Source organism: Panicum virgatum, chromosome 4N (assembly GCF_016808335.1).
Source record: "Panicum virgatum strain AP13 chromosome 4N, P.virgatum_v5, whole genome shotgun sequence".
Classification (NCBI taxonomy): Eukaryota; Viridiplantae; Streptophyta; class Magnoliopsida; order Poales; family Poaceae; genus Panicum; species Panicum virgatum.
In genome coordinates, this window is record NC_053148.1 from 2,561,085 (window position 1) to 2,571,280 (window position 10,196).

Genomic DNA, 10,196 nt, shown 5'->3' on the forward strand with positions numbered 1-10,196 from the left:
TACCTATTTGATGTCATAAATCTTTGTATTTCTTTCTATAATTTTGGTCAAACTTTGAGATAGTTTGACTATCCAAGATTATTAGAATGACTTGTAATTTGGAATGGAGGGAGTAGCTAGCATTGGGCCACTTGGTTAGCATCAAAAGCATGTGACTCCAGACAAAACACAACACAGTGATCTGACAGACATTGCGACGACACATCGGTACATGCATTTTTCCAATGTTCTCCCAACAAGCATCTTCAGACAACAACATAATAATCTGTTGATGGGTCTGCTTTATCGATCCCACAGTAGTTAAAAATGGGCTCTTCTTCCCATGAAGCTGTCTGTCCTGGGAGTGGGAGGGCATAGGCTATTAGCTCATGCTTAGTACTAGAGCGCCATTGATGCGGCCATGGTCGTCCAGGACAAGCAGCTCGATCCAACAGGCCAGTAATCCCCGGCCACCTGCCGCCCTCACACGTACACGAGGAGGACGACGCACGCGTGCGTCCCAAAAATGGGCGAGCCAGCGCCCTGGCCGGGTATCACAAAACAAGCCACGCATGGGGTAGCGCGGCCCGCGCGCGCTGCAGCAGCTTGGGCGTGTCGTCGCCCGCGCCGCGCCCGCGCGCCCATGGCGGCCTGGCCGCGGCAGGCCGCCTCTCCCGGTGCCGTATCGGCAGGCGGCCGACCAGACCGCCAGAGGGGCCGGGCCGGCCGGCCGGCCGGCCGCGGGGACGTGCGCGGCGCAGGGCGACGCAGGCAGGCCGGCTGGGCGTCGTCGGACGCGATCGAAACAGTGGGTCGAACAGCGGCCGCGGCGGCCCGGACCCCTACCGCGGCGGCCAGCCGGCCGGCCGGCCGTCCAGGCCACTGCACGCGAAGTGACTGCAGGCAGGCTCCATGGATCGATCCGATCGATGGCTGCGTGTGCACGCCGCCTCGCTCAGCTTTGGAGCAGGCAGAGAGGCAGGCCGGCCAGCGTACAAGCGAGACGCGTGGCACCAGTTCGATCTGCATCCGGGCATGGTCCTTGCTTGTGACGCAGACAGCAGATGTCGCCTCGTCTCGTCTCGTCTTCGTCTCGATCGGACTGGAGAGTGATCGCCTGGTCGATCGGCGTCGTCGTCGCGCGCGCGCGCACGGCATTGATGAGCTAGCGACGAAGCGTGTGGTGGTGTGATCTCTTGGATGGATCATCTCCGGCGGGCGGCGGCATACATGTACGGCTGGCCGGCGGCGCCTGCGGGCTCTGCCTGCCACGGCGAGGTCGTGCGCGATCATATCGACATGTAACTTCGGCCAGAAGCTGCGTGTTGCCTGCATATTTGTCTGGACGCACGCACGCACACCGCGCCGGCCGGGCCTGCCATTCGTCGTGGCCTATCAGAGCTAGGCCCAGTCCGCGCTCCTGCTGTTGCGTGCAGCAGACCAAGGGTGTGTTTAGATCCGTAAAATGATGGTAAAAAGAGTCACATCAGACACTGTAGCATACTATATCACTTTTCGTTTGTTTGTGGTAATTGTTGTTCTATCATGACCTAACTAGGCTCAAAAGATTCGCTTCGTCGTATACATCAAAACTATACAATTAGTTTTTTTATTTACATACATTTAATGCTCCATACATAAGACAAAAAATTTAATGTGATAGGTGAATAGTAAAGTTTGGAGAGAGAAATTTTGCAACTACACGGCCTATGAAGAACACGCGCGATCCATTGGCGAGCTGCACACGACGCCGCGCCCGGCCGTTGACTGCCGCTACCCATTACTTAATCTCCGCCCCCACCACTCCACTCGGATGCAGCACAGCGGTGGCCATGTCATCGTGACGGCCGTGATGCAGGTGGCCGGCCGGCCGGCCGGGCCGGGCCGCTAGGTAGCCGGCGGTCGAAGGTGCCCGTCCACATCCGAATCCTGATCGAACCCTCCGCCCGTCCGCCGGCGCGCTGCCGAGCTAGCTAGTTCACGGTTCGTTACACTGCACGGGTCGCCGTCCGCCCGCCGCCGGGCCGGGGGGGCCGGGCGCGCGCGTGGTCACTAGTTTAAGCCGGGGGCGCGACGCTGACGGGGGGACGGGCCAATCCGCGTGCGCGGGATTACGGGAAGGATCAGAGGGGGAGGTGGATCATGGGCGCGGCGCGGCGCGACGTGACGTCTCCACCGCCGCTGCCACCGCCCGCGGCCGCCGGCCCCGCGTCAGGTTGGTTGACGAAGACGAGCGGCGCACCATACGCGGCCGGCCACGCCTAGGCGCGCGGCGACCCCCGAACACCGGGGCTCTAGCTGCTGTGCTGGGCTCGTCTTGGTCTCGGCGGCCGCGGGGCGTACGTGCCGACAACGCCCGCGGGCGCGGGGTGGTGAGGCTGAGCCACCTCAGGGTCGTGTCTCTGTCGTCTCTTGGGTGGGTGCTGGAGCCGATGGCGCCCAGGGCATGGCGACCGAATCTTTGACGCGATCAGGCGGGCAGGCAGGCGTTCCGGGACGACGGCACGACGCGGCTCCCACTGCTCGGCGCGGCGCGCTGCGTGGTCGCCGACGGACAATACAAGCTCATCACGACGATGCATTCACGTACGATGCGATTGCAGCCGGGAAATAGGTTACGCGCTCACAAGCGTCTGTCTCCACTCTAACAAACGGGTGTGCGACGGTTAATACTACTAGTATTTTATACTCTAGATGTAGCTAATTCATGGGCAAACTTTTAGTGATAACTACTCCACACGATTACTGACATTCTTTTACTTAGCGTGATTCAATGCTGAGGAGAACAGAATGTCCGTATCAGGGAGCTTAAAATTAAAATCATCACAGTACTAATATTCACATATGTACCAAATTGCCCTTCAGATGGGGCAGTGCACAATTTCAGTAGCATAGTTGTTGGTTTGCGGCACACGTTGGAGTACCTGCATAAGCCTCAGCTCTAATTAGCTACCGCATTGTTTCTTCTAAACTACACTAAATACAAAATTAAATTGACTATTGTGCCAGCTCTATTACAGAGAATAAAAATGCTTTGGTTCCTGCCTTCTTGCTGTTAGCCACCAGTCGACCAATGCAGTGACCCATTGTATTTCCTAAAGGATTATTGTTGCCCATTTGAAATGGAAGGAGCATTTGATATATCCAAGGCATGATGTCAGCCACTTTCCCTACCCTGCTTATGACCTCCTTTTTTATCATTCGTGTTTACCACGATCGTTGTCTTGCTGCAGCGGCCATTTGTGTTCACATTCTTTAGTCACCTGCAAGGCTGGAAGTCAACATGTAGCAGTTATGAACTCTTGATGCGGCCTGTTAAGGATTATTAGGCATTTGGAATTTGAATAGTTACAGAATTAAGCCCCAAAATTACACAGAGAAAATTAAAAACATATACAAGCATCCTCTAGTTCAAGTTACAGAATTAAGCCCCATAACTATATAGAGAAAATCAAAACGTACAAGCATTTGCAAGAGGAAACGAAAACACGTATAATAATCAGAAGTAAGGCTCTAGGATGAGAACCGAGGACGAGCAATGAGTAGCAGGAGGTAGATGACGGTGTGTATGAGCATGTCATGTGGCCGCCACTCTGCGTGGTCTCATCGCGGAGCAACTGCTGCTGGAAAGTGTGGTGCCCGTGGCCACTGATGATACAGGGATGTGAAAATTGCACAGGAGTGAATGAAATTCGGGTAGAGATTTGGGGAGGGCGATGATGAACCCTGGCACCCAAGAGCAGAGTATGTTCTATTTCTTTCAGCAACCCAAGAACCTTGGGCCCCGGTCGTCGCATTGCCGTGTGAGCGGAAGAGGAAGAGGAGGCTAAAGAAGCGATATGAGCGCACCCCTGCCTCCTTGGGCACCGCTGCCAATGTGAGAATGACCTGGGCGATCCTGACCGTGAGATATGAATGAGTAAGAGGAAGAGGAGAGGAGGCTAAGTAAGAAGTGATGTGAGCAGTTGATAGTGAGGATGGAAGATTTCTATGCGAACGGGTTAGGGGTCACCAAGATGACATCATCTCTCAGCAAGGGTATAACATAGGTGGGTGGGTGTATATAAAAATACTTTCTGCACTCACTTGTAGCTACTTCCACGTGACGTGTATATATCTTGTTTGGATTCCTATAATTTGAATATGGAATTCGATCCATTTCCAGGTCTACTTGTAATGCTCCATATGACTGGAGACTTAGATCATTACATGCTGATGAAATCAGCAACAACAAAGGAAAACCCTTTACATGCAGGAAGATAGAGAAAGCAACAAACAAAACTGCACATAACATATAGAAAACAGAGAGTTACATAAGACATGCATGATTAGTCAAGATGTCAACATGTCATCTAGAGTTGTAGCCTTACAAGGAGCATGGTTAGACTGGATGGATGTCAACAGTAAGGTCCTGGCATTTACACTTTTACAGTGGTATATGTCAACTTACACTGACTACATTCCGACATCGGTAGTATGAAGATAGCGAACGTGGTCCAAATAAACGCTGCCGAAACCCGATGAATACCACTTTGCCCCGTAGCTATTTAGAAAAACAAGATAAGATCTTCCAGCTCGCTAGGCATTAACCCCCCCCCCCACAATTGGCCTACCCTCCTTAATTAGCTTCTGTATCTGACTAAATCTTAGATTTTGCCTATTTTGGTAGCCTTTGATCCTGTACTTCGACCCTCTCACACCCTTCCCACGGGTAAGGCTCCTTTTTTCGAAAAATTTGAGTCCCTCTTTTACGAGTATGTGTCTCATTCTTTTTAGATTTCATTTCCGCTGTTGATGTAAGCGTGTAAAACATGCACGTCTCTCTTTGGCCTTGGTCCCTCAATGGTAGCAGTTCCGGCCCCTCTAGCAAACTATCGTGACGGCCCCTCTAAAGTCTAGACCTTATATAAAATCTTATAATATATACTATTTTTTATAAAGCAAAAAATAAATATACTGATACTTTTAAATTTAATGTTGGGAACTGAGGTGGCTCCAATACCCACTAAGCTGAGGATCTACAACTAGACACACCAACTCACTATAGAGTCAATTAGTTTTTTCAATTTCTAGCTACTTAGTGTATATGGTCGTTTCGACGGCAAAGCCGCTTTCTTACTTCTGGGTGGCAGAACCTACCAACAAATTAAGTTGGCTTTCGGAAGGTAAAGCCTTTCTACGATAAAACCCAGACCCTTTGTGACCCCGGGTGGCAGAGCCAGCCTATAATAGATCACAATGTATACACTAAGTATTTAGAAACTAGGAAATTAACACTTACAAAATATTTACTTTATTACAACACATAGTATTACATAAGAGTACACAACACACCCTCTCTTTGTGGCTTTACTAACACTCACCCTACTCATCTACCATACACTTAGATAGTTGGCATGGCAAGGAGGGAGTACTCTATTTATAGGCCAAGGCGGATCATAGGGTGATGACACGTGTCCCCCTTCTAGAGAATTCTGAAATATTACAAGATTTTCTAATTTATTTATTACTAATTCTAGAGTACTCCATGAAAATATCTTCTTATTGCTTTGTGGAGAATATTCTAAAAAGTTGCCTTGCATTATTGTAACATTTAACATGTTTGATAATTATCGGGAAACATTGTAGATTAAAACCATAGTTTATTTGTACTTCTAAAGTTAATTTGATTACCATATATTTGCACTCCATAATATCCATTGGCTCCCAAAAAGATACTTCTTCTGGCGTTTTTTTAATGTAAAATCATCAAGACAGTATTGAGATCAATAGTGTCTGATATAGCCTGTAACGAACATGGCCCCATTTAGGCCATTTCGAGTGATTTTGGTGATCGAGCGACAACACAATTAATGAGACTAACGAGTTTGCGAGATCATATTTGTAGAATTTTTTAGGTCCCTTGGATGAAGTCCAAACCATATCCGAGACGTCCAAACCACCGTCGAGATGTCCAAACCACCGTCGAGACACTTAGGTCGCAGGGAAAAAGCAAAGACGAGTTGGACAAGTGCAAAGAGGAAACAAGATTTTCGGTACCACTGGAATATTCGATGGGCCGTCAGACTAACTGATGCCCCCCCGGCCGGACCATCCGACCCACTAGGACCGAACTAATTCTGACTACTGCTGAAAATTCAAGTGTGACCGGATGATCCGACGCATATATTCAAGAGCCGTCGGACTAATGGTCGGAGTATATTTCAGAGAGCATGTTTCTCAGGATTTGAAAAACTCTTCAGGACCCGATGATCCGACGCCCCCATTGGAGCATGGCATCGGAGTAATGACATCAGCATTGCCAGGAAGCGGAGTTGGAAGTCTTCACCACCGGAAGACCCGACGCGCCGTCAGAGCAATGCGTCGGAAGATCTGACGACCTTCACATCCGCTGTCAGACCCAACGATCACTATTCTGGCGCAGTGTGACCGGATGATCCGACGCCCTCCCACCGGATGATCCGATGCCTACGCAGAAAAAGGCATAACGGCTCCAAATGGCTAGTTCGACTTGGTGGGCTATTTAAGCGCCTCATCCCGGCTATTTTGAAGTTGCTAGAGTTCAGAGAAGTCCCACACACATCCAAAAACACCTCCAGGCCAACCAAAGTGCTTAGTGATCAAATTCTTAGGTTTAGCACAAGCTTTATTAGTGAGAGTGCTAGGCTAGCTCAAGTTTGAGTGTGAGAGCAACTTTGTGTGCCTTGTGTGCTGTGCTTGAGAGCTGCTCAAGCTTGTACTCAGTGTGCCGGCCATCCTTGGAGTCTTGGTGGCTCGCCGGCAACGTCAACAACCCTCCGGCTTGGTGTGGAGCGGCGACGACACTCTTTGTACGGGAGACGTGGAGACTCTCACCCTTCTTTGGTGAAACTCCTTAGTGGAAAGCGGGATCTAAGTGGACGTGATTGTGTTTACGGAAGAGACTTGATTGTCGAAAGTAATACTCTTTGTGAGTGCTTCAATAATGTGGATGTAGGTGTGCCTTTGTGGCTAACCGAATCACGAGATTTCGTGTCAAAGAGTTTGCTTCCTCTCATCCCTACTTTAAACTTCCACATTTACTTATTGCAATATTTGTGTGCTTTTGTTTTTCATAGATTAGTTTCTTGATAGGATTGTCTATAGGTTACAAAATTTGTTTTGGGATGAGGGTTTCACACTAGTTGAACCGGAATTGCACATTTAGATAATATGTTTTAGTTTAAATATTGTGCAAACTAGTTGAAGCCTTAGGTTAAGATTTTAAATTGTCTAATTCACACCCTCTTCCTCTTAGAGTACGAGCACTCCATTCCTTTCATAACTTTTTTGATGTTCCACATTGCAAAGCCATTTAATCTTTCTTGTGACATAGTTAATGCCAAAGAGTTGTTTCACAGTCCTGATTCTATCGCCGATCTGCTTGTGGTTGGCAAATCGCCCTTGCAGGAGAGGATGGTTCGTGTAGTATCGCCCGTCCTCGTCGAGAAAGACCCTAATAACTGGGTTGCAGCCGAGTGCCCTTGACCTGGCGATGGGAGGCATGCATCGCCGGCTGGCAGCGCCTAGGATTATGAGTGCCCCCGAGCGAACCATGTTTTAGGGCCCCTTAAGCTAAATAATATTTTTATAATATGATAAAATAGATAATCTCCTACTGCCGCATTGTTTCTTCTGAACTACACAATACAAATAGAAACTGACTACTGTGCCAAGTCCATTACAGAGAATAAAATGCTTTGGTTCCTGCTTTAATTTCTTGCTGGTAGTCACCAGTCGACCAATGCAGTGACCCATTGTATTTTCTAAAGGATTATTGTTGCCCATTTGAAATGGAAGGAGCATTTGATATATCCAAGGCATGATGTCAGCCACTTTCCCTACCCTGCTTATGACCTCCTTTTTCTCATCCGTGTTTACCACGATCGTTGTCTTGCTGCAGCGGTCATTTGTGTTCACATTCTTTAGTCACCTGCAAGGCTGGAAGTCAACATGTAGCAGTTATGAACTCTTGATGCGGCCTGTTAAGGATTATTAGGCATTTGGAATTTGAATAGTTACAGAGTTATGCCCCCAAAAATTTTTTTTGAAAAGTTTGCGGGAGCACCGCTTTGTCATTTAAGATGAGAGAAGAAGCAAATTACAGAATTCTTGGGCATGTACAAAAGTTCAGACAGCTGCTGTCTGTTTATCACACACAGACAGTTAAACAGACAGCTTGTACAACGGGTTGTCTGTTTAGCTGTCTGCTAGGTATTTAATTCACTCTTTGACATATGAATCATGGTGATCTAGTGCATAATATGATCTTTGTAGCCATTATGTTGCATACATGGGAGAATACACAATATATCAAATAATTCGAATGACTCTTAAAATAATTATGTATATAATATATATTTATATTGATAGCAATACATGACATGATATAATAATAAAGTCATCGCCCTCGTGGGACATGCTGCTCTAATTTTCTCTTCGCCCATAACAATGCCATATGTGCTCTAATTCACATACATATGCAGTAACACAAATGCAGATAACATTCATGGGTTCAAAATGAGTTCCTCCGAGTCATCTTTCCAAATTTCCCAAGAGATAGTTGATAGTGAGAGAGAAGAGTTATACTTGTTTCTGACTTTCCATAGTAAAGTCTGAATTTAAAAGAAAGTACACAAGTTTACTATGTTATCCTCAACTGGTTGTACAGCTCCTTCTCATCTGAAATTCTTGATATTGTGATGCAGAAAGCTCAACAACCAAGACCATTTAGTTTGGATCAACATCAAGATTCAAGAATCTCTACCAAAACAATAAGAAAAGTTGATTCAGACTAAACTGAACGAACACAGTCAAAATTCCTTATGGAAGTTGCTGTATTCTGGACATTTTTTTCGCAGCCCTTATCATGTACTACCGACTAAGCAAGCATGCTAGTTTCTTGCAGAGTAGCAGTGTCTCTTTTGGGCAAAGGTACACCATTCTCTCACTGCACACAGAAAAACGAATGCAACGCATCATGCATGCCCGCATCTTGTATTCAAGTCAATGCAGTAAACGCTGACATATTACTGAACCTTCAGAACAACATATCTGAAAGAACCAAAGTGGCAGCCTGAACAAACTAAACACCTCCATCTTGCACCTCTTCTTTCGGAAGTCAGCTATAACCGTGTACGATGTCACATTACAGCCTACCAATTAAAGCAATCACATAAAAAGGATGACAAATCATCTCATGCCATAATGGAAATTATCTCAACTGTTTTACAGCCTAAACTGACGTGGGATGAGTCGGTTAAGAGAGACCTTGAGAATTGGAATATTTCTAAAAAAATAGCTTTGGATAGGAACGCTTGGAGACTAGCTATGAATGTGCCTGAACCTTAAACTTATTTTTTTCGGGTTTCATCTCCAGCCTACCCAACTTGCTTGGGAAAAAAACTATGTTGTTGTTGCTGCTGCTTTACAGCCTAACCAAAAATTAGGGTATGGGTATTTGTCCAAAATTCGGAGATTGAATGAACACAGTCAAAATTCTCGACTGAAGTTGCTCGATTCAGTGAAAGTTCAGACTAGCGTACCAGTATTGTTCAGCTAAACCTGTACTCCAGTATTGTAGGCGACCGGAGGTGCTTGTGGTTTCGTTTTGCCGTTGAAGCCTAGGCGCTCGTGAAGGCGGCCGTCTCCGGCGGCGGGCAGATCCACATCATGGCCGGAGTTGGGGAGTCGTTGAAGTCTGGGCGCAGGATGCTCGTCTACTACGGACGACAGTCTCCGGCAGCGGGGACGCGCTGTGCGGGTCGGCCGCGGCCAGATGCCCCCTGGCCGGAGCTGGGGAGAGGGAGAGCCGGAAGCGCGTGCACATTGCTACCTACTGCCTCCGTTGCAGGCCGTGGGAGAAGCGACACGGTAGTGGACGGTGGTGGCGCGGCGAGGACGGGGCAGCGCGGGACGGGGACGGGGACGGGGCGGTGCACGGCGAGGATTTTTCAGGGGAAGAGGGCACGCACCTTTGGCGCCAAACGATTCCCCGCGCGCTCACCGGATCCTCGCCGCCGTCGCCGAGCCACAGCGCTCCGTACAACGCTCGTGCTCCTCGTCGACTCGTCTCGGACCACGCGCGCAAGCCGGCGACGAACGAGATGACGACCCTGCTCTCTCTCCTCAATAATTGCCAGCCACGAGGGGGGTTTTCGCAAAAAAAATCTGCATGTCGACGGGGTCGACTGTCCGTT

At 48.2% G+C, this 10,196-nt stretch overlaps 1 long non-coding RNA gene across 1 annotated transcript; it reads right to left on the minus strand.

The window, feature by feature from the left end:
- Positions 1-8,308: 8,308 nt before the first annotated feature.
- On the minus strand, positions 8,309-10,196 carry LOC120671202. Its single transcript, XR_005673537.1, has 2 exons — positions 9,036-10,196; positions 8,309-8,947 (listed from the first exon to the last, which is right to left on the minus strand). It is a non-coding gene; the product is annotated as an uncharacterized LOC120671202 (long non-coding RNA).